Source organism: Diabrotica undecimpunctata, chromosome 6 (genome assembly GCF_040954645.1).
Source record: "Diabrotica undecimpunctata isolate CICGRU chromosome 6, icDiaUnde3, whole genome shotgun sequence".
Lineage (NCBI taxonomy): Eukaryota > Metazoa > Arthropoda > Insecta > Coleoptera > Chrysomelidae > Diabrotica > Diabrotica undecimpunctata.
This window is the reverse complement of record NC_092808.1, coordinates 110,583,971-110,609,188: the sequence shown is the minus strand read 5'-3', so window position 1 is coordinate 110,609,188 and position 25,218 is coordinate 110,583,971.

Sequence of the window (25,218 nt, the reverse complement as noted above, 5' to 3'; positions counted from 1 at the left end):
TAATTGTGACGTCTACTTGTTAGTAACAAATTTTTACATGCATGGTAAGTCAAAAGTTTAACTTTTAAATCTTATTATGTCTATCATAAAATGTTTTTTAGTCAATATTACTTCTTGAAAAAGGCATGGATTTCCTGCCGAAACGTCGAAAAAATATATAAAAATGCCTTAGTATCAAATCAAATTTTTTTATGAACCTAAGCCCAAGAAAATCCACTAAAAATATATATATATATATATATATATATATATATATATATATATATATATGTGTGTGTATGTTTTCTATTCGGACATTCCGCGTAAATTAGAATAGGATGATAAATATAAAACAAAACAAAAAAACTGCTCATTTATGAAATAACAATTTCCTGTGAATATCATACAATAGTATGTACAATCATGTACAATAAGAACAGTTAATGTTGTAATCAATGAAAATACATTTTTGCAAATTTTTGACTTATTGCTTTTTGCTTGTAACCCCTACAAAAAATTACAAATAAAAAATGAATAATAGATTATCTACTCTTAACCATAATGTCCCAATTCGTGCAATTATATGACATGAACATTATCAATATCGATATAAACTTATCCAAATAAATACCTAAAAGCGAATATACTTCTATTTTCCAATGTTTCGCATATATGCGGCTTCATTGTTTATTCAACAACAAGACCACAACGTCATTTATTTGGAACGCAAAATTGTGTTAATATATTTGTTATTTAGTTTCCTAGTTTAAAAATAGCCAAATTAAATAAATTATAAGGGTCACTTTAAATTTATTATTTGCTAAAAATGTTACTGTGAATGCGTTTGTGTTTTTAGTTTCAATTTAATTTATTTTAATGGTTTTTGAAAAAGTGATAGAAATTATTGTTGGTTCTTAATGGTATTAGTAAACTATTTCGCATTTATATTAACAAAAACAATTATATTTTAGAATCCGATAAATTCATCATAAAACCAAAATCAAAATTTATACGATTATAAACTACATGATAAATCATTTGCCCATCGACTGGTACTACGAAGACTGTAGTAACACATTTTTTATATAATTGAGATAATTACAAATATATCTACATCGTTACCGAAATTCGTTAATTTATATAATGGATGTTTTTATAGTATTGAGTGTTACTTTTGATAATGATCTTTAGAGTAAAACATATTTAATTTTATTTATATAAAATACTACATTTTGTTCAATTTTTCTCCTGTGACTCTTCTTCGCTATTAACTGAATCAACTTTAAGCTCGACTGTAGGAGGTACATAACTCTTCCGTAACATCTTAAACTCTTTCTGTAGTTTTAGCCATTCTTATTAATGTGAGCCACTGTTCTGGCACATATACAACCGATTGCATTTTCCATAACAGCGCGCATACTGCCATCGTCGTTCAAATACAAAATCAATCAATGCAGCATCAAAAGCAAACATCAAAAATACAAAACGATTCCTATTTTCTCCCCCACAGTTGTCTGAGTAGAATATTATCATCTTAACACTATATGTGGCCTTAAGATCTAAAAATTTCCAGAGGCAACTAGCAATTTTATTTTGACCTCTTCTAGACAACTGCTCATGCCAGACATAGCAGTAACCCTGATTATTTCCAACATCATAAACTATAAAATCCACAAGGAATCTACGTTCCTGTAGTTGGCTGTATACCATATATTAAAAAATTTATTAAAATCCTTTGTAAAAGGTATATATTCAAAAACCCAAACGGGCTATGTTAGACAAAACATTTTCGGAATCCATATTCCATCATCACTCATGTACTCCTAGACACTGATGATGGAATATGGATTCCGAAAACGTTTTGTCTAACATAGCCCATTTGGGTTTTTAAATATATACCTTTTACAAAGGATTTTAATAAATTTTTTATAAACCATAAAGTTATATGTAGAGTATTTGCTTTTGTAGTAAAAATTACTTACGTTAGACAAATGAGTAGCTAAAACCTTTTGTATGCCAAAGCAAGCCACACACAAGCTCTTGTCATTTAGTGCAAGTTGTTAGTCTATGTCTTCTAAGTTTTTGATGACTTCTTTGTTTTTCATATGGAACTCGTATTTTTCGAGCAATTTCGCACTGTGGACTGGTACACTAGTCCTTTTTTGGTTTAAATAACTTAATATTGAATTGTTCATTGAAAAGGTCTCTATACTAGAGTGACGTGGCAACTGTAGTGATGTTATTTTGTTCATAATACTCGTTGTAGAATCAGTAAAAATTCTGGATATTTAACCCTTCTATTCTTACGTGTATAATGGGAACTAATTTATGTGATTTTTTACGTTGTTTATAAGTTGTGGTGACAGTTGATGTGGTCTGTTAGTGTGTTTTCCACGTTTATCTCCACGAGCGGAGATTTCAAAGTAAAGTTTTTCAGAAAAAAAGAACATAACACCGTTGTAGAGCCGCCAGTTTCAGATGTATTAATAGTCGCTGAAAATAGCTTTAAGATGATTTTGGAGAACCCGGTTTTTGCGGGATCAACCCAACGCCAAAAACAATTTATTTCTTTCGGAATCGACTTCACTAATTTAAATATTGGCTAACTAGTATACTACACGTTTGAATTATTTTTCATTTGATGTTATAGTATTTTTTTTATTATTGGAATAAAACTGTAGCACAGCACTTTTATTGAACATACTTCTAAAGCAATATTATTGGTTTACTGTACAACTTAGTCGTGTTTATATATATGTTACATTGTACTCCAGTGGTGGGGTACAATGAAACATTTTTTTTTGAATTTTAATTGAATATTACTTAAAATAGTTAATAATAACGTTTTTTAAGCGACTATAAGTCTGTTCCTAGTATGGAAGGGCATCTTTTAAACACATTTCAAATTGATATACCTACATGTAAAAATAAGAAAAATAAAAAACAAATTTGTGTTTCACTATGCCCCAACCCCCCTACACTTAATTATAATTTTATCAACTGGATACAAATAAAATCGCAAACAACGCAGTTGTAATTTCAATGAAAGTGTTAAAATATACTTTTAGCTGTGTAAATATTATATATTTTATTGGAATTTGTCTATTTAAATCCTTAAAAATTCACGAGGAAATATTTAAACTTTTTCATACAAGATTTTTGTTTTTTAGGCAATATTTAAGTTTTCTGGAAATTCCTATGTAATAAATAAAACTAAATTTTATAAAAAAGAGATTTTCATTAATTCAACTTCAATTTTCTTAAATATGTATTTTTTATACGAAAATAGTTTCTTCACGTCTTGACAAAAGATCTTAATTTCATGTTTGTCATAGTTTTTAATTTATTTGAAATGTACTTTTAAAACTATTTTTAAAATTGTAATTATCAATTTCATAAGGCATCACACTAACTCCACAGTATTAACATATTAACCAGAACTAAGTTGAAGAATCGGAATTTTGTAAGTTTTGGTGAAAGAAATTTTCATAAGGTATGAATGCGGACCTACCGTCGCCATATTGAATAATACATAGTGCCAAATTAAGTGGTCCCATTTAGTAAATACAGATGTATCGTTTATGTCATATCCCCTCTCTTACATATCTCTAAATAAAACTTACCCTATCAGGTACCACGAACACTCACATTTATATAGCTATATGTGATAAAAGTTGCCCATATTCAAGAATAAAATTTTTTCGGAGTGGCAGCTCTAATTCATCTGCCCCTGATTATTTGATTTCTCTATCTCTCAGGATTTCTTCTTCTTCTTCTTTTGTTTTTATGGCTTCCACGCCATGGTGATAGGCCAGCTCAATTTAGTGGTGATGAAGAAGAAGTCTGGCTCTAAACCAAGTCGAAGCCACTTACTTGTGCCAAATAATTTTGTAAAAAAAATTAATTAATAATTAATAGGTTAAGTTAGTAAATATTATTAAAAGTATTGAGCATGATCGATTATAAATTTAATTTATTAATTAAAAGGAATTTTATGAAAATGCTGACTGAATCTTCAGTAAATTCTTTCTTTAGTATCTTTAGTATCTTTATATGATAAGTTTAGAAACCATGTGTTATTAGTGAAAATATTTTGTATTTTGTAATATTGATACGATTTTTTACTAATTAAAGTTTTCCAAGTGTTTTTGAATTTGCTTTTAATTTTATTCTTAGCTATGCGTAACACATCTTGGGAATCTAATTTCATATTCAAAGGAACATTAAGATCTCTCCCTATTTTGGCCAGTGTGTCAGCTTATATATTGCCCGGCATATCGGAATGACCCGGTATTCATGAGATAAGTATTTCAAACCCGTTTCTATTTGCAGATGAAATATTAAATTTTTTGTTTTTAGGCACCAATAACACAGGTCTGCGACATAAAAATTGTTTAAAATTGAATAAGTGATTTTTATAGTATTTTCAACGCTAATTTTGGGAAAAATAGTGAAAACATTCCATCACGTACAGTTATTCCATAAACTGCTTGTCTATTTTTAGCTCTTTTTCGATATTTTTATACATAGTTCCGTCCTCTAGTGAGTTTGAGTTTTTGTTTTTTGGATCTTTATGAACTGTTTATTAAGCCCATAGTACTTTTAATAAGTTTAAAGAATACTTTAAGGTATTTTCAATTACTTAGCTGTTTTTTTACTTTACAAGTTGTATGTAAAATAAAGAGTTGATTAGGAGAAACCAGCATTATTTTCATGTCAGTACTTGTCCATTGCCTCCCCTCCCTCGCCATCCACTTACTGACTCACTGAGCATCTTTTATGTCAGTGCCTGTCTGCCACAGTGCCCATCCCCCTCTCCATCACCAAGCAGTGAGCTTCTGCTACCTGTTCTTCAGTTCACAGTATCTCTTCACTCTGTGCTGTTCACGTGCTGTGGTTACTAGTGATTTGTAGTAGTGATTGTGAGAGTAGTATTAAATGATATCTCGTGACACACGGATAGTTGGCAATAAAGTGTGAATCAAATAACTTTTAGTGATTTTTTATCGAACTACAAAGAACATAAATTCAAGGCATCAGCCTAAATAGATTGTTTTCTTGTGGTGTGAAGTTGTTTTATGAAAAATGGCTACCAGAGGATGTATCAACTCAGCAGATTGCTTCTGCTACATTTGTGGTAACTATACAGTTAAAAAGAAACAAAGAAACATTTCCGATTTTGTTGAAAAGGTATATTTTGCCTATTTTGGTATACAGTTGGGTGATCAAGACAAGTCTTGGGCCCCACACAAAGTTTTTTCAGTGTGTGTTGAAGAACTGAGACAATGGTTTCAAGGTAAAAAGCAGTCATTTCGTTTTGGAATACCAATGGTTTGGAGGAAGCCCAAAAACCATAGTGATGACTGCTATTTTTGTTTTTGCAATGTTCAAGGTTTCAATTTGAAAAACAAAAAGGATATTTCTTACCCTAACATCAAATCAGCTATTCGCCCTGTTCCTCATGGACCTGAAGTACCAATACCCTCTCCTCTAGTTTCTTTGGATGGTATTTTAGATGACCACGAGCCATTGGCTCAGCTAGGTGAAAGACAGTGATGGCTACGATCCTGGCACAACCGATTGCGTTCCATTCTCACAATTCGAACTGAATGATTTAGTTAGAGACCTAGGTCTTCCTAAAGACTCGGCAGAACTTTTAAGGTCTAGATTAAAAGATAAAAATATGTTGGCTCCGGGTACGTCCTTTTCTTGGTATCGTTCCAGGGAAAAGAAGTTTGTATCTTTTTTCTCTCAAGAAGGTGACTTGGTGTTTTGCAGTGATGTTCCTGGACTTATGGCACGTTTCAAAAATGAATATGCTCCTGATGAGTGGAGACTTTTTTAAGATTCTTTAAAAAGAAGCCTTAAAGCAGTGCTTCTACACAATGGCAATAAGTATGCTTCTATGCCAGTTGGACATTTTATTCACTTGAAAGAATGTTATGAAAACCTCGAACTGGTTTTAAACAAACTCTGCTATTCAGACCATAAATGGACACTATGTGGTAATTTGAAAGTGATCTCAATGCTGCTTGGTCAACAAAGTGGTTATACAAAGTTCCCTTGCTTTCTCTGTCAATGGGACAGTAGAGACAGAAAGCAACACTACATTAAAAAAGTTTGGCCCTTGAGAAAAACCTTACAGGTGGGTGTTAAAAATGTTGAGAGGAAAAGCCTTGTGGATCCCAAAAAGGTAATACTACCACCACTCCACATTAAGTTGGGGTTAATGAAACAATTTGTAAAGGCGTTGCCAAAAGAAGGGGAGTGTTTCAAGTATCTTTGTGGACAGTTTCCTGATTTATCCGAGGCAAAACTAAAGGAAGGAGTCTTTGTCGGACCAGACATTAGAAAACTGATGAGAGATCCCAATTTTATGGACAAAATGGAAACAAACGAAAAAGCAGCATGGACATCTTTTAAACTAGTTGTTACCGGTTTCCTAGGAAACAAAAAAGATCCCAACTACAAGACAATCGTCGCAGACATGCTCGACAACTTTAAGAAGCTGGGATGTAACATGAGCATTAAAGTTCATTTAGTTCATTCACATCTAGACTACTTCCCTGCAAACCATGGTGATGTAAGTGAAGAGCAGGGTGAAAGATTCCACCAAGATATCAACGAAATGGAAAGAAGGTATCAAGGAAGATGGAACGTCAACATGATAGCGGACTACTGCTGGATGCTAAAACGAGATGACCCTCAACAAGTACACAGCCGAAAAAGCAATAAAAGAAGCTTCGACGGAAAGCAAAAGCGTTACTATAAGGACTTATGAGCTTAAAGAGAAATGTAAGTGTACTAGATATGTAGTTTATAACATGTATTATACATGAAATAAAATTCTTTAACTTAAGAAAAAATTTGAAAAATTGCTAAAATTTTGTTATTATACCAAAAAGTAGTTCCTTTTTTGTGAGAAAACCTTACGTGATAGAAAAAAATGGATTGCATTTTTGCAATCAGCGCTGAAAAATACATAAAAATCAGTTATGAAATTCCAAACAATTTAAAAAAATATTTTTTCTAACGAAGAAGTCTACTTATCTAACGAAGAAGAAATATTGCTATTATTAATTTTAGAAATTGCACTAAGAGAATCGGAGAAGATAATAACTTTATTGATTTGTCTATTAATGAAGAAATTCACTGCTTGATATATAGACATGTTTTCTGCTTTGCATATGCACAGTTCATCAGGTAGCCTGGATGAAAATTTGTTATTAATACTAGGAATATAAATGCCAAAAACAACTTTATTACAATTTTTTGAGACATCCGTATTAATGAAAGTAAAATCATTGATATATTTTTCAGTAAATATTGAAAATTATTCTCTAACCACATATATATTCTTTGTTATTTCGCAATTTAATGTTTTTACTGGACTGACTAATATATCAATACCCATCTCATAACATGGGAAATTATTACTCTTATATATTTTGTTAAAATATGGAAAAAAGTAATATGGTATTGAAACTAAGTAAGGTATATGGTTTGATTATAAGTTTATTTCGTATGTTAACAAGGGATAAAATCAAAGGATGGTTTTTGATTGGTTTTTGATATTAACGAGCTTACTTAAAAAATTAGTAGCTAATATTAAACTTCTATGTTTTAAATCAAATTGCGCCGATTCTGCTAGCAGGGATCAGTGAGGGGTACATTTCATATTCTTCTTCTTCTGGTTCCTATCCGTTTCGGATGTTGGAAATCATATTGGCAATCATAACCTTGCTCACTGCGGCTCGAAACAGCTCCGTTGAGGTTTTCTTAAACCATGTTCTTAAATTCCGCAGCCATGATATTCTCCTTCTACCGGGTCCTCGCTTACCTTTGACTTTACCTTGCAATATAGACTGCAGCAGGGAGTAACGGTGCTGATTTCTCATAACGTGTCCCAGATATTGCAATTTTATGCGTTTGATCGTAAACACAATCTCTGGTTCCTTCTTCATTTTTTCTAGAACTTCCTTGTTCGTGATCCTTGCTGTCCATGATATTCTCAGCATTCTTCTATAAAGCCACATCTCAAATGCTTCAAGTTTTTTAATAGTGGTGTCTGTAAGCGTCCATGCCTCCGCCCCGTACAACAACACAGAGAAAACATAGCATCTCAAATGTCTCATTTTTGTATCCAGGGATATGTTGTGACTTTTGAAGATGGCGCTCATTTTGTTAAAGGCCGTTCTTGCCTTTCCTATGCGGCACTTTATTTCTGTACATTGCTCCTGTCATTTCATATAACCTAAAGAAATTCTTAAGCCTTAAGTTAAGTTTATTAATACATTTCTGAGATACATGTCTGAATAAGAATGAACTATAGTCTAAATGAGATCTTATTAAACCAGTCCTAGGGTCTGCACCCCACCATACTCTGCGAATTGCAAGTAAAATATTAATATATTTCTTTGTTTTAACTCAAATACTATCAACATGTTTATCCCACTTGAGATGATTTTGAAAAATGATGCGTAAACATTTAACTTGATCTTTTAATGGTATAATTTTGTTACTAAGTTTGATTTCTGGGGTAATAATTTTGCATTTTCCATTTGAAAACCATACAGCTTCACATTTGTTTATAGAGAGATAGGTCATATTCTAACAACCATTCTTATATTAACTTTAGTAACCATTTGTTGGATAACTGATCCTTCAACATATAAAACCAAAACGTCAGCATACCCATTAATATTTACATCTTCAGGAAGAATGGAAAATAGATACACTATATACAATATGTATATATTGAATAAAATTATGCCTAAAGGTCAACCCTGGGGTGAACCATTGGTTGCTACAGACGGGCCCAAAAACTCACCGTTATTGGATCTAGTATATAAGCTTGTTTTGCAAAATTTTAAAAATAATATTAATTATAGGAAAAGGGACATTTAAATGTTGTAATTTATATATATATATATATATATATATATATATATATATATATATATATATATATATATATATATATATATATATATCCACATTATAATATGCTGATTTAATATTAATGAAGACGGCAAGGACTGAATGGGAAGATTCAAAGACTTGAAATGAAGGTATGAAGAAATGTCAGTACCTCTACCTCTTCTGAAACCTGCCTGAGTATTTTTGAAAACGAGATTATGTTTTAAAAACAAATCTAATCTATTTTTTTATAATGATTTCTAAAGCTTGTTGTATAAAAGAGGAAAAAACAATTGGTCTAAAACTATTCGGAAGAAGTGGGCCCTTTAAGGGTTTTAGGATGTTAGAACATTAAATTTTTTCCAATCACTAGGTAAGTGTTCTCCTTTAAGACATTCATTGTATATATTTAGGAGGATTTGTTTGGCTTTGAGATAGAGATGTTTTATCGTTGAGTAAAAAATATCATGCATTCCCGGGGCAGAATTTCTTTTATTGAACAATGCAGTGTCAATTTCTGAAATTGAGAAAAGTTTAAATTCTTGGTTAGCATGAAAAAACCGGAACTCAGGATTAATAAAAACTGATGACATATTATATAATATTTCTCTTTTAATGTTATCTGAAGGATAATGGTTTGAGTGGTTTACCCTATATCCTACAATTTTTATAAGGAATTAAAACATCTGCTGTTTTATTGATAATTGACAATAAATTGTTTGTAATTTTTTTTATTTATTGAGAAATTTACTAGGTTGTTTAATATTTCATCATAAAAACTATCCCAATCAGCTATTGAAGAATTTCTCATTTAGTAATTTTTTAAAAAACTTGTGTCTGATAGTTCAATATCATTGATTTTTATGTATGTGGGAAAATTTTTACTATTGCCGCAGTTTTTAATAATCCCCCATTTGGTACATAAAACCAGATTACTACTCAAGATTGTTAAATCAACAGCACTGATATTATTGTTGGGAAGCTGAAACAAGGTTGCTGAAGCATCATTTAGGATGGTCAACTCGTTATCAAATATAAAGTCAACTATTTGTTTACCACCTTTATTAATTAAATATTTAAATCAAATTGGATGATGAAAATTAATATCGCCCATAATGATAAATTTTTTTATGTCCAAGTTTTCTAACATTGAATTTAAAAAGTGCACTGCTATTACGTTATTTAAACTTGAATAGATATTTATTAGGAATATGTCATAAATTTTTGTTAAAATATATTGGATTTTGTCTAAATTATATTTTTTAATATTCTGAAATGAAATAAAATTTTTAATACCGGTAGCTATACCACCGTAGCCATCATCCCTATCTTGTCTAATAATGTGGTAATATTTTAGAGTAAAATTTAAATCTTTTTTAAGCCAAGTTTCATGAATAACTATGATAGCTAGATCATCTTTAGAGACTAAATCTGTCAGACTATCCCTATTTGAATTGATACTTCTGATGTTCCATTGAATGATTTTTATTTTTGATTTTAGGATCATTCTAAGTTTTAACCTATTAATTATTATGTGAATAATTGTCCCAGTCCATTTAGGACCTAAGATTAGAATGTGAAAGTATAAGTTTTTTAACCAAATTTAAATTATCTAGTGAAATGTTAATAAAGTTTAAACATGATTTTAGGAAGTCTTGAAGGAATTATATCGAAATTATAATTACTATGCGATGCACTAGGATTCCAGGCTGAATTTGGTTTTACATTATATGAATTAGAAGACTTTAATTCCGATTGGGAGGGTATTTTAGATTTAAATTGAGATAAGACTGTTAAAGAGGAGTAATTCTCTTGTATACCATTTGGAACATAAAGACATTCATCATGTGCACTTCTGTCGTAACCTTGTTGGATTACTCTTCTTTTATTATTTGTATTTGATACTACTTGCTAAAATGTCTTTTCAAAGATTTGAAATTGTGTGTTCTTCTTTCTGATGGTGAAATAGTATTGTGTTGAATAGTTTTATTATTATGGGGTTTTACTTTAGTACTATTACTCGAAAGGAACGGAAAATTTTTTTAGTTGAAAATGAATTTGTCTTTTTCTACGTAATTTTTGGGATTGTATTAGCTTTAAAAAATGTTAAATTTTCATGAGACATGAGTTCTTTAATATTTTTTTGAGATAAATATTCTGGACACGTACGCGCTGTTGAAAAATGTAGACCTTTGCAAAAAGAAACATTTCATAGTGCAATCATCAGTGTGTTTAAGTTCACAACAATTCATACATTTTTCTTTTGCTTTACAATTTACGTTTTGGTGTGTCCAAATCTCAAAAAATTGTAACATTGTGTTACTAAGGGAATGTAAACATTAACCAATTTTGGTAGATCATAAAAATATTTATTGTTCTAGACATTAAAACACCACTGAATGTAAACAGAACTGTACCTGTAGGTTCTTATGTAGTTGTATCCCCTTTGACTACTCTCCTGTTTAGTCTTTTAGCATTCAGAATTCTGAAGTTCATTTTTATTTATTTCGACATCTATTTGACGTACAATACCATACCTTTACAAGATATATAATTAAAAGGTATATAAATTTTGTAAACCTGATCTAATAAATTTTTGTTATTAAGAAATGTATTTGCAGATTGATAATTATTAAATTCTACAGAAATTTTGTTTAAAACTTTGCTTCGAATTTTATTAATATGATTTAATTTTAAATTAAAAATATCTCTCGCAATTTTTATATTATTATAAGAACCAACTCTAATTTTATTTATATTTGTTGACTCTATAAACACAAAAAAGGGCCAACATCTTTTTCAGAATAAATATTAACAATTGAATTTAATTTGTTATTTAAATTGAAATCAGGGGAGTAACCCCCCTCCTCCTTATTCATAATAAAGAATGTCAGAAATGTTAAATATTTAGTCACAAAAAAATAAATAAAAATTACTATTTTTATCAAACTAAAATTTAAAATACCTAATATTACAACAAAGTAAACTGCTTAAAATACCTGTACAAATTACAAGGATAGGTTTGCTTTTGTTCTATTCGTAGCCCTTTACGATGACAGGGGAATCTGTCAGGATTCCGATATTTATTAAGTAATATCCATATTACTGTTTTTCAAGACAATAAAATAATTTCGTTGCCATGGATTGAAAGGACCAATAAAAATTAAATTTCACAAAAATCCGAGATAACTATATAAATTGTCTACTAGTTGGAACAATTAATTTCTGAAGTCAAAAATGATTGTCGGAATTAAAATAAAGGGAATTATAAAAACATTGTCGAAAGTAGGCAAGCAGATAATATCATTTCCCGCTCGAGATGCGTCTTCCACCCTCCTTCCACTCCCTGTTCGACAACAGCTGGTCTGAGTCGCCCGACATTTTCTTCCTCGACGTCGACTATGATTTACTGCGCTTTCTGAGCTCTCTGATTACAATTTGATGATTGTTCCTCTCCTAGCTCAGCTCTTCATATACCATTATACACGCCGAAGTTAAGAAAAGTGGCCGAGACATTAATGTTAAAGTTAACTTTTATGAAATATTAAATCCATAAAATGTTATGGCACCACTATAGATGTTCGTTTGTGATGAAAGATTTAACGGGAACTAGAATTTTAATGACATTGGCGGTAGAAAACTGGTATAGCATTCGATGTTATACAAATATCTCTGTTGTAAAATTAAAAAAATTATTCTTAACAATTTGATACCCTTACTAGTTCCGTATCTTATGATAAATACTTATACTAATTATTACTTCAAGTGTACTTGAAATGAAATTAACTATATAAAAATTAGATCTAACAACATTTACTAAAATTAACTAAACACCACTTAAAACCAAACACTAGATAAAGATCAGGTAGGACCAATATCGGCAAATAAGCAAAATACAGTTTTTAACATTTATTATTGCTACAGGAAATAAAACCTTAAATACAGGAAATTATCAAACATTATCAGTAAACTTAATCAGTATACTATATACAGGTTGCAGTCATAATTAAAGAGCACTGACAGCTGCTGAAAAATTTGTTCAAGGGGCGCTGATTCGAAAATACAAAAAAATAAGTATGAAAGAAAAACTTACTTCTTGAAATGAAACTCAATTTTTTAGATTTTATCTAAGATGAACAGTTTAAGTTTTCTTCGATGGACAACATGCCAAGCACCGTCAGTCTTTCATCCGACATTGTATTCTTTTCAAACTTAATCACACTGGTTAGCTACATTTAGTGCTACTTATAGTTGTATTCGATATGTTTGTACACATCTTCGCTATTTGTATATTTAAATGTTAAATTGCCTGTTAGCAAGAGACGCAGAGATGTTAGAGATACGTAGATGATGTACTGGCATGTTTTACAGGAATCAACATGCAACTTGACCATTTTTTATGGTATATTAATTAACTCCATAGTCATACTGAATTTACAATAGAAACAGAACAAAATCAATCCATAAATTTGTTAGATTTAAAAATTATCAGACTTAAAAACAAACATGAATTTTCCGTATTTCATAAACTTACCCATACTGACACGACTATACACAATTCATCATCCCATCCTACACAACGTAAATTGGCAGCATACCATAGCATGTTACATAGATTAATAGAAACAAAATACAACTTTAAGATATAATTAAATATCATTTAACAAATAGCAGTAAATAATGGGTACAAAGAACAAACAATTAATAAAATTTTAAATCAAAAATTACATCAGAAAGCCCTGAAATTAGTATTTCCACCACCAGAGAAAAAATACAGTACCTTCTTCTCGATTACATTTACAGGCAATATATCAACAAAAATAGCCAAGCACATAAAAAATAAAGGAGTAACACCAGCTTTTAAAACAAAACACAAATTAGGCAAATATAATAATATTAAAAACAACAAGAGCCAAAATAAAAAGCACCTACACAGTGATGTATATAAAATTAAATGTGGCAACTGCCGAGAAATTTACATCGGTCAAATTAGTAGAACTTTTAACAAACCTACAGCAGAACATAAAAGGGATTTCAATAATAGAAAAACAGATTCTGCATACGCACTTCACCTTCTAGATCATAATCATTCTTTAAATGACGAATTTTAAATTTTTACATCTAAAATAAAGGCATTAAGCTATCTTTATTAGATTCCATGGAAATTAACAAATTTAAAAATAAAGATATAATTCTGAATGACAAACTTGAGACAAACAATTCTCTCCTCTTTAACCTATTCAGGTGAAGAGTATAAAGTGTAAACACATACCAAAAATAGATCACTTGAGAAAAGTACTCTGCCGAAACAGCTGTAGTGATTAGATATTATAATAAATTTTGTGGAAGCTTTGAAAACGAAGTTTTCAGTGTTTTATTTTTATATAAAATTAATTTTCATCAAGTAACGGTCGAATCTATCACTTACGTGTTTTAACTGTTTATTGGAGATTTATGATTCTAATTTTTTAATAATATCAATGTTCCGGAAAAGATTTTTTTTCTTATTGTTTTGTTTTGTGCTCTAACGAGGAATTTAGAAATTAGGTATCAAGATAACATAGAGGATGATCTAAAATCCATCAGCGTTAAAGCATGAAGAAGAGTTGCCAGAGACAGGGGCGAATGGAAGATTGTTCTGAAGAAGGATTTGGCTTATAACGAGCTGTAATGCCACTGATGATGATAACAAAGAATTTGACATGGGAATAAACAGTACATCAACTATTCATATAATCTTTATTTAATAAAAAAACATATAGACTAACAACTAGAAAAAAGATATAATGTACTATATTTACGTTTTGCACTGAAAAAAACTATTTTTTTAGGCACAGGTGCAGGTCATGGAAGATTCACTAAATTTATCTCTTAAATTATCTATCACATATCAATTATGATAGAGTCCAAATAATTTTGTAGTTTTGTCCTCTTCATTACTTTAATTGGAGTTAGTCGGTAAATCAAATAACAGCAATCGGCAAACATTGCTGCTGACCCTTTTTCATTGTAGCGTCTTTCAATGCTAATATATCCTTGTGAACCGTTCACTATCTTCTTCTTCCTATGCCGTCCCCATTAACGGAGGTTGGCGACCACATTTTTAAAAGCTTCTCTATCTTTTGCAACGTGGAATAATTCTTCTACAGTCATGTTTGTCCAGTCTCGAATATTTCGCAGCCATGACTTCCTCTTTCTACCTATTCCCTTTTTGCCATCGACTCTACCCTGCATGATGACCTGCAGAAGACTTTATTTATTATTTCTTAGTATGTGTCCAAGGTATGCAGTCCTGCGTACTTTTATCGTTCTCAACAATTTTTTGTCTCGACCCATCCTTTTCAGCACTAATTTCTCTCATGCACGTTCACCATACTCATCTTATATCAATCTTAAGTACAAGTCTAAAAAGTGAACTTTGAGTGACATATTGCATCTTAGAGTTCAGAAGCAGAAAAAATTTCTTAAATAATTTCTCGGTAGTTGTTAGCTTTTGCATTGCCAAGGAAATTATGATACATTAGAGCCGCCCAAGCTCTTTTTTCTGCTCTGTTTAACATCAAATTAAAAGCTATATCTGGCATAGCCTCTCCTATTTGCGGTTCTTCTTTCAACTGCATCACTGATTCGGGAAAAATAAGTTTTAATATACTAAAAGTCTTTAACATTTTTGTTCATAGTTTTTCGAAATTTTTCATGAGTCTCTTTTACGACTATCCTATTTACAGAACAAACTGCGAGCTTTCATAAAGAGTATTTTTTGCCATGATGGAATAAGACAGCTTTCAATTAAATTATTCTTAGAAGCATCAATAAAAAGTCTGCATTAAATTTATTACTTTTATTGACTGATCGCTGTGAAATTTCCATTGTTAGAGCCTAATATATAAACCAATAACATAAAATTTCGAGTTTTGGCAACACATATGAGGGATTTGGAATATGCCTAAAAAACGCTTAATTTAAACTTTCACGTTGCAAATGATCTTACGACAAGGAAATGCTTCCACAAAGACGGCATTGAGCGGAATGTATAGCTGAAGTTGTGTAGTTGTAAAACAGGTACTAGAGCAATCAAAGAGACGTTTTTAAGATTTTATTTGAAGTATAAGGCAAAATATAACGATTTCCTCATTTTTCACAAAAACATATAACTTTCGATTTCGACAATATTTTGGGACGTTCTAAACGGACAACTGAAGCGGAATATTTTTCATATTGATTCCATATAGTTGTTTATGCAGACGGCTCTTGGAAATTTAAGTGAGATCTTCGAAAACGAGTAACAATGCGATACGCTCGAGTACTGCCGCAGCGGCCTTATACTTCAAACAAATCGTTTAAAACTGCTTCCTTTCGATTGCACAAGTACGTTTTTTAAAATTAAATAACTTTAGCTACAAATTTCACTCAATACCGTCTTTGCTAAAACACTTCACGTGACGTGAGATCGTTTGTAATGTAAAAGTTTGGATTTGGAGTTTTTTAATCGTATTTCAATTGCTTCAAGTGCCCAAAACTCAAAATTTAAATTTCGTTTTATAAGTTTTGCAGATTAAGCTCTAACAAAGGAAATTTTGTAGCGACCTGCTAATGTAAGTGATACATTTTATTGATCTCATCATCATCATCATAAATGGCGCTACAACTCTTCGTGAGTCTTTGCCGCTTTTACTATTGATCTCATGAGAGTAATAAAATATGACAAATTGGAGCAACATTTATTTATTTAACAGCTTTATAGAAACTGATGAAATAGAACACACAAAAGCGGCACTCTTCAACTGTAAAATGCTCCTTAATTTTTGTCGATTGAAGACTCTACTCAAAAGATATTGAATTTTTACCGCTGAGTTGATACAAATTTTATTATTTAAAAATTAATTTCGTGCGGGTAACTGACATTCAAAATCGCCGGTCGCTTCCAGCGTTACATAATAAACTAAGGTTGGTTGTGATATAGAATAGAGTTTAAAACCTCAAAATAACTTTTATCAATGCAATATGTATCTGCAATACAGTTTTATTTCACACTGATTTATAAACGTAAACGGAAATGACTTAAAAGATACACAAAATCCACTACAGCAAAATATTTACAAGCACGACACTGTCTTATAGACGTCACGACTGAAAGCCTCCACAACTGGTCAGACACATCATGATGACTACAGCTATTATGTTCGGATCGTGAATTTCGATCTTTTTTGATATTCTCCAACCCAACATAATATCCCATTGCCGTTTTCGGGACCGTCTTACAGGCACAGATATGCACTTCATAAGATTGCGATAGCAGAAGAGGTGCAAGTGGATCGTTCTCAAGATATCGATAGCAACGTTTTTACACTTATGGATATTCCACTCGGGTTTTAATATTTCTTTGAAAAATATGCGAATAAAGGATGTAAAAGGCACTTTGTAAAACGGCATGCCTCACGTATTTTATTGCGACGGATATTCCTTACCACGCAGTTTACGACTATATTTATAATTTTTTTTGTTGTGATCGATGCAGCATTGTTTTATTAGTCGTAAATTATTTTATGATATATACCATCTTTTTGTTGTAACTTTCTTATACCTTATTTTTTAAAATATCGATATCAACTAAACATAATTTATATATTAGCGTCATAATGTCAGTTACAGGAAGTTAAGGTTGGGACAATGTATACTGTAAATTTTATTCACTTCGGAACAAAAATAAAGTCAGTCTGAACTGTACACTCAACTGGTTCGTTTTATTTACGAATTTTAACAGGTTATAGGGGCTTAGACCAATTTTAACGTCGGTAAAAGATGTAACAACTGAGTGTTAAGGTTGAAAATGACAGTGAATTACATGTCTATGGTGCCAAAGTTGTTAGATCGCGAAAATTACGATGATTGGGTTTTCGCAGTGTAAAAATAACTTGTTCTAGAAGGTTTGTCCACGTGTTTAGACGGAATTGAAACTGAAGTAAACAAACAAGAAAAAGCTAAAACTCAGTTGGTTCTTTTGCTGGATCGGTCGTGGTATATACATATAAAACAAGCAAAATCCGCGAAAGAAATTTGGGATGCTTTAAAAAGTTATTTGATAACTCGGGGTATGCGAGAAAAATCAGTTTATTGATAAGTCTAATTTCAACGAGATAAGAAGATTGCAGTTCTATGACAAGCTATGTGACCCAAACAGTTAAAAAAGGACAAACAAGGAGTGGAACTAGTTTTAAAATTGATGATGAAATTGAGATGAATGAATCGGTTCAGGTGAAATTTGGATTTGGAAAGTTCAGGTTATTTGGATTTAACAACTGCTATTGACATGAATCATTTTAATACTGTAGTTCAAACTACTCTTTGTATTTCAGAACTTACAACTAACCTTTTATCTCTCAGCAAACTAATAGATAATGAGAATTCAGTTAAATTTGAAAATCATTGTTGCAAAATATTTAACAAAAATTCTGAACTAATCGCAAAAGCTGACTTGATAAATGGTGTGTACAAATTAAATATTAATTTAATAAAGATTTTAAAAATTATTAATTTTTAATGACGAAACATGGCATAAAAGGTTTGAAAAAGTGAACGGTGTTTATTAAGATAAAATGAACGATGGAGTAGTGGACGGACCAAACGTTACTGAGGAAATTGACTTTACAAAACAAAACAGTATAGTTTGTTGTGGGGTAAAAAACACGATTACCGTTTCCACAGCAAGGTCACAGAGACAGTAGTTTATTGGAGATTGTACACACTGATGTATGTGGACATGGAGAACAGATCGTTAGAGGCTTCAAATATTTTGTTTCTGTTGTGTATTTAATAAAGCACAGTCTAACAAAACGTAACTATTTATTAATCTATGCAACGTGGACATTAGAAGCTGTTCATCCACATGACATAACCTAACCCAAGCCTGTTCAATCTTTTCGAAGTGTCTACTGTTCCGATGTAGGATTAATATATAACATCTCCTCTCTCGTTATAGATTAAGCTTAATAGGAGCTTTTACTAATCTTCCTGAGCGTGTTCTAATATTGCAATTCATAGATGTGTCATCTCTAGGTAGAGATCGGCTTGTTTCTTCGTGTGATGAACTTGGGATGGGCTCCTTTGGTTCTAATTGAACCGATTCGTGTCTCGAATTTGGATTTACTGTGGGTTTAATTGTAACACTGTCACGCAACACTGGCATATTACCAAACACTATAGGAGTTGCTGACTTTTAGGTCTCGTCAGAATCTAGGATTCTATCGTCACCTCTGTCTTTTCTCATTATATTTATTGTGTTATATAACATATCATTATATAATTATAACATTATGTTATAATTTTATAACATCATTACTACATACTAGATAAGTACAGTAACTTAAAATTTTCATAATCTTTCTGCCACAATTATGTTTATTTGTTTTTAATATAAACACATTCATTAACTTTATACAAGGTGTGACCATTGTTGATTGAAATCGATGAATGCTTACTATTATGGCAAGAAGGTTTCAACATATTAAATCTAGTTTTAGGACGAACTTTAAGAATACTTTATATTAATAACTAATTGTTTAGTAATCTACTTTCTCTTAATGGTCAACGGCCTTTTCCAAATTTTTCTTTACTATTTGAATACTACGTTCCGCAGCAGCATTACTTTGAGGGTGATACGGAGGTGTCTTCACTGGCATTGAACTGCGTTTATTAGTTCAATTTATTAACTTTATTTAGTATAAAATGTCTTAACACTTAGTTTCTTAGTTATAACACTAAGACGAAAACTTGAGTACTTAGGACATGAGATGAGAGGCCAAAAATACGCATTATTACAACTTATTCTGCAATGCAAAATCCGAGGAAAGCGAAATGTGGGAAGACGAAGAATATCCTGGCTTAAGAACTTAAGAGAATGGTTTGAATGCAGTAGTGCAGAACTTTTTAGAATGGCAGTCAACAGAGTCAGCATAGCTATGATGATTTCCAACCTTCGATAGAAGATGGAACTTAAAGAAGAAGAAGAAGAAGAACATTTAGTTTATTAAAGTCTTTATTTGTACAATATTACACTAATTTATTTCACACTATAATTATAGACATTACATTTCAAAACTCTACTCGATATTATTACTCAGACTCGCTATTTTTAACGAAAATTCTCTATATATATTAAATATCCGTTGGTCTGGATTCCCCTCGGTGACCTGTGTTGACCTTTCTCGAACAGAAGGGAGCGCCAGACAGGTTTCTAGCGGCTCGCAGAACCTACGAGAACATACTTGAATAATAAAATGTTTACAGGTTAAATATGAGTCATATTTATCGTAACCGTATTATTCCATTTGCTTGACAAAATGCCACAAATTCACTGGAATTAAAAGGAGGTCCATTGTCTGAGACTATTTCGACCGGAAGACTAATTATTATATTAAACATATCTATTAATTTTAATATAGTCTCTGATGCATCTGTGTCATTTGACTTTAATTTGACATTTAACCATTTTGATTTCTGATCAATTAAAATCAGAAATATGTATTTAAATTTAAAAAAGAAATCTATATATACTCTATAAAATTTGTGTGGTGCTGATGGCCACGGACATAATTCCTTGTTTGAATTTTTGAAATTTTGACATTGTTGGCATACATTACAACACGATATAAATTTTTCAATACGTTCCAAAGTATAGTTTCCAGTATTCATCACTCACTTCCCTGGGCCAACCCGACAAAATAAAATCTTTTACTTTCAATAACAACAAATTCTTGTTTGTTTCTTTCGTATTATGACAAAAATTTAAAGGTATTTGATCTAACAAGCTAAAAGAATACAAATTTTTGTAGTAATTTTGTAGTATTTTACCACAGGGTAATCGTGATAAACCATCAGCATTATTATTTGCTGCCCCTTTTTTATACTGAATATCGTATTGATAATCCGACAGAGTGATAGCCCATCTTGTGATTCTTGCAGCTGCTAAAACTGGAATCCCTTTATTTTTGCAAAAGATAAACTGTAATGGCTGATGATTTGTAATCAGCGTAAATTTGCGATCATAAAGATATTTATGAAATTTATTTAGAGCAAACATAATAGCGAGCAACTCCCTTTCCAAATTATTATACTTTTTTTCCGTATTAGATAGAGTACTACACAAAATCGAATCAACATGAGAATCTGAAGGTAGACAACCATACCTACAAATACGCCTCCACTTTTCCCTACCTAGGCTCAATAATAAATGACAACAACAACATCAGTCAAGAAATACAAGCACGGATTCTTAGCGGTAATAAGTGCTTTTATGCATACACAGACTTAATGAAAAGTAAGTTACTGAAAAGCTTAGAATCAACCACTGATGAAAATCAACTAAGAATATTTAAGCGTAAAATACTAAGGAAGATATTTGGATCAACCTAATGCAGCGATGGTTCGTGGAGAATTAAAATGAACCACGAGCTGGATGAACTAATGCAGAGCGCAGATAGTGTTAGATTTGTAAAGTCACAAAGACCAAACTGGCTTGGTCACCTAGAAAGAATGCCAGATAATCGAGCTGTAAAAGTAGTCCAGAGATGGAAGCCCCAAGAAAACAGAACAAGAGGAAGGGCCCGTAAAAGATGAATAGACGACGTAGAGAGAGATTTTAAAACCATGAACATCAGGCAGTGGCGAAGGAAAGTATCCGACAGGGCAGAATAAAAGAACATTTTTAAGCAGACCAAGACTCACAAAGGGTTGTAGCGCCATTAGAAGAAGAAGAAGATAGAGTACTTGATGCAAACATGACAGGTTTCTCTACATGACCAATTTTATGACTTAAGACACAACCAACACCATAACTACTTGCATCACATGTAACATAAATTGGAAGAGACGGATTGTAATGTGTAATGCCACTTTTAGATGTTTACCACTTCTTACTTTCTTGAAATACTTTATCACATTCAGGTGATCAGCGATTATTAAAATCAATATTATTTTGACACAGTTCATATAATGGTTTTAATTTGGAAGACAACATCGGAATAAACTTTCCGTAGTAATTTAGTAGACCTAAATATGACTTTAATTCAGTTATATTATTTGGTGTTGGGGCTGAATTAATTGCTACGATCTTCTCTTCAGTAGGATGTATTCCCTTGGCATCTATGATATTATCCAAAAATTCTAATTTAGTTTCGAAAAACTTACACTTATTTACATTAATTTTTACATCATAGTCATGTAAACATGTAAACTTTTCCACACTTTTCTGAAATTCTCGTATCAATCCATAAGCGACTCATCATATACTAAATCTGCTGTCCATCACCGACTGAAATATACCTGGTGCTGAGCTGATACCATATGATAGTCTAGTGAAAGCAAACAAGCCTATATGGGTGTTTATTACTAACATTTTTTGTGTATTTTTACTAACCTTTAGCTCCTGATAAGCACCTTTTAATCTAGAACAGTAAAATAGTTGTGTCCGCTTAGACATGCGAAAATATTTTCTGGTAGTGGTAAAGTGCAATGATCGCTGTTTTTTTAAAATCTACACAAATTCTTAGTTTCTCAGATGCTTTTTTTGGAACTATTACTAGGTATAGGACTGGCCCAATTACTATAACTGACTTTTTGTAAAATTCCTAACTCCACTAGCTTTTTTAATTCCCGTTCAACTTTATCTTTTAGGGCAAAAGGCATATCATAGGAACTATGAAAAATGGGTTGTGCATTTCCTTTTAAACTTAAATCAATTTCAAAATGTTTAATGAATGAATTACTATTCTCATAAAAATCAGATCTAAATTCTTTTTTTATTTCGGTTATTAAACTTGATGTTTCAAGGTTTTCCAATTCCAGCTGACTAACAAATTCACTCTGTGAAAAGTTAACTTTTTGTCTCCAATTAGGATGTAATACATTTAACCAATTATTATCCAACAGGGGGGTAAAATTATAATTTATATTTATATTTATATAATTAAAATTATAATACTTTCCAAAATGACAATAGGTAATTTTACAAGATTGTTTTTATATTTTACTAACACATCAGTTTCTCCCATAATTTTTACTCCCCGACCGGTTAATACTTTAAAACAATACTTAACAGAATAAATATTTAAAGCTGAAAAAAAACTTCTTAAAATCCTGTATATGAATTACTGTACGAAATGCACCAGTACCAACGTCAAATAAAATTGATTTACTTTCCACCTGTAATGCTATTTTCTCTGGAGCTGAATTTTCAGGTTCTAATGAAGACAAGAATCCCAGAAATAATGAATTTTCTTCCTTTACTTCATCTTGTATATCCCCTTCTTCTAATAACATAACTTTCGAACGATAGACAGTACTTGTATGTCACACTTTCTTACAACTGAAACATTGCTATGCTTTGGCTGGACATTTTGATGAATCATGTTTTCTACCACATCTAAAGCAGGACTTATATTGGACATTACTTCTACCAGCTTAATGACCATCATCATTTTTAATTACTGTCGTAAACTGTCGGTTTACTAATCTAAACCTTTTAAAAACTCTTTCTCATTACAAAAATTTAAATTTTCAATTCTGCATCAACTATTATATTCTCTCACACTAAGTTTATAAACATTAAACATCAAACTGATCATCCTCTTCGATTTTATTAAATCTTTTAATATCTATGTTAAGGTTATTATACCTACAACATAATAACGAACTACAATAAACACTATTTATTTTCCAGACAATTTTTTATTCAGTACTTTATTTGGCAAATAAATATTTAATATTTTATGTCAGATAATTTTAATTTATTTTATCTGTCAGTTTATCTGTTGAGATTTCTTTCCTAGGTAACGCTAGAATTTTAAATCTAAACTAACATAAAACTTTAAATTATTTTGTATTAAATCGTATGTTAAAAATATTAATAATATTATTTATTAATTATATTAATATGTAGTTAATATGTTTTGTATTATTAATTAATAAACGTATCGTTTCAAAACCAAAATATGATTAAGTCATAGGTTGAAATGTCAGTAGCTCAGATTTTTTTGTTCAGGTGGCGTTAGGATTTTAAATCTAAACTAACGAAGCTTAAAATTATTTTGTATTAAATTCTACCTTAAAAATAGTAATAAAATTAATTATTAATTATATTAATATGCAATTATTACAGTATTATTAATTAAAAGTACCGTTTCAAGAACAAAATATGATTGAAATGTCAAATGGTGGTAGTTCAGATTTCTTTCCTATAGTTTATTTTTATGAACGAGAGAGTAATTAGCATAATTTTAACTGGTAGCTCCGACCACTCCATGGGCGTGCTCAAGATTAATTGAAAAATTACTTTGAATAATTGTAAAAAATAAATGAATTATTTCAGTGTTATATAGTGTTATGTGTATGTAAACAAAAGTGACCTCTTTTATCACACACTATATTAGAACTGACTGGCCTACATTAAAAAGGGTTTTAAAAAATTCACATTTTTTTTAATTTTTAAAAATTACAAAAGAGAAAAAGAGTTTTTAAAACCGTCTAAGGTATGTTAAATAGATGAATAAAAATATTAATATAAAACTTACAGCTACTTGTTACAAATCCAAATCAGATTCAGAAGATGAACTTTCAGAACCAAGATTTATAATACTGTCTCGATCATTTTATCAGTAATATTGTCCAGCTACCACATTTTTTCCTCTTCTTTAATAGTGTGATTTACTGCCTTTTCCCAGTTTTCAGGTTTTACATTATTTACGGCCTCCAAAAACAACTGTTTAACATCATAAATTTTAAAAGTGGTATTTTTTCTTGAAACTTCACTCTTTATCTGTGCCCATACCAGTTCAATCGGGTTTAATTCACAATGATATGGTGGGGATCTAAGTACTGTCATTCCACGATTTTTGGCAATTTCATCAATTTCGTATTTTTTAAATTTTTCTTTATGAAGGGCACACAACGAATAAAGTTCCTTTCTTATAGATCCGGGATGGTACGTAATATTTTTTGAACTCAGCCAATTCTGCAAGTCTTTTTTTAACCACTTGGTTGTGGGCAGTCCTTCTATAAGTCTGGAGTGATAACTTGCATTATCCATTACTATTACACAGTTCTTAGGAAGAAGATCTATCATTTGTTCGAACCATTCTTGAAAGACATCAGCGTTCATGTCTTCATGGTAGTCACCAGTACGAGTTGATTCAAAAGTTAATAAACCACCTTCAACAAAACCGTCTGAACTGCCAATGTGTACTATTATCAGCCTGCGTCCCTTTCCTGATGGTGGGTTCAAACCAGTAGATAAGTTATTTACAAAAGCGTGCCTTTGACTTGTAA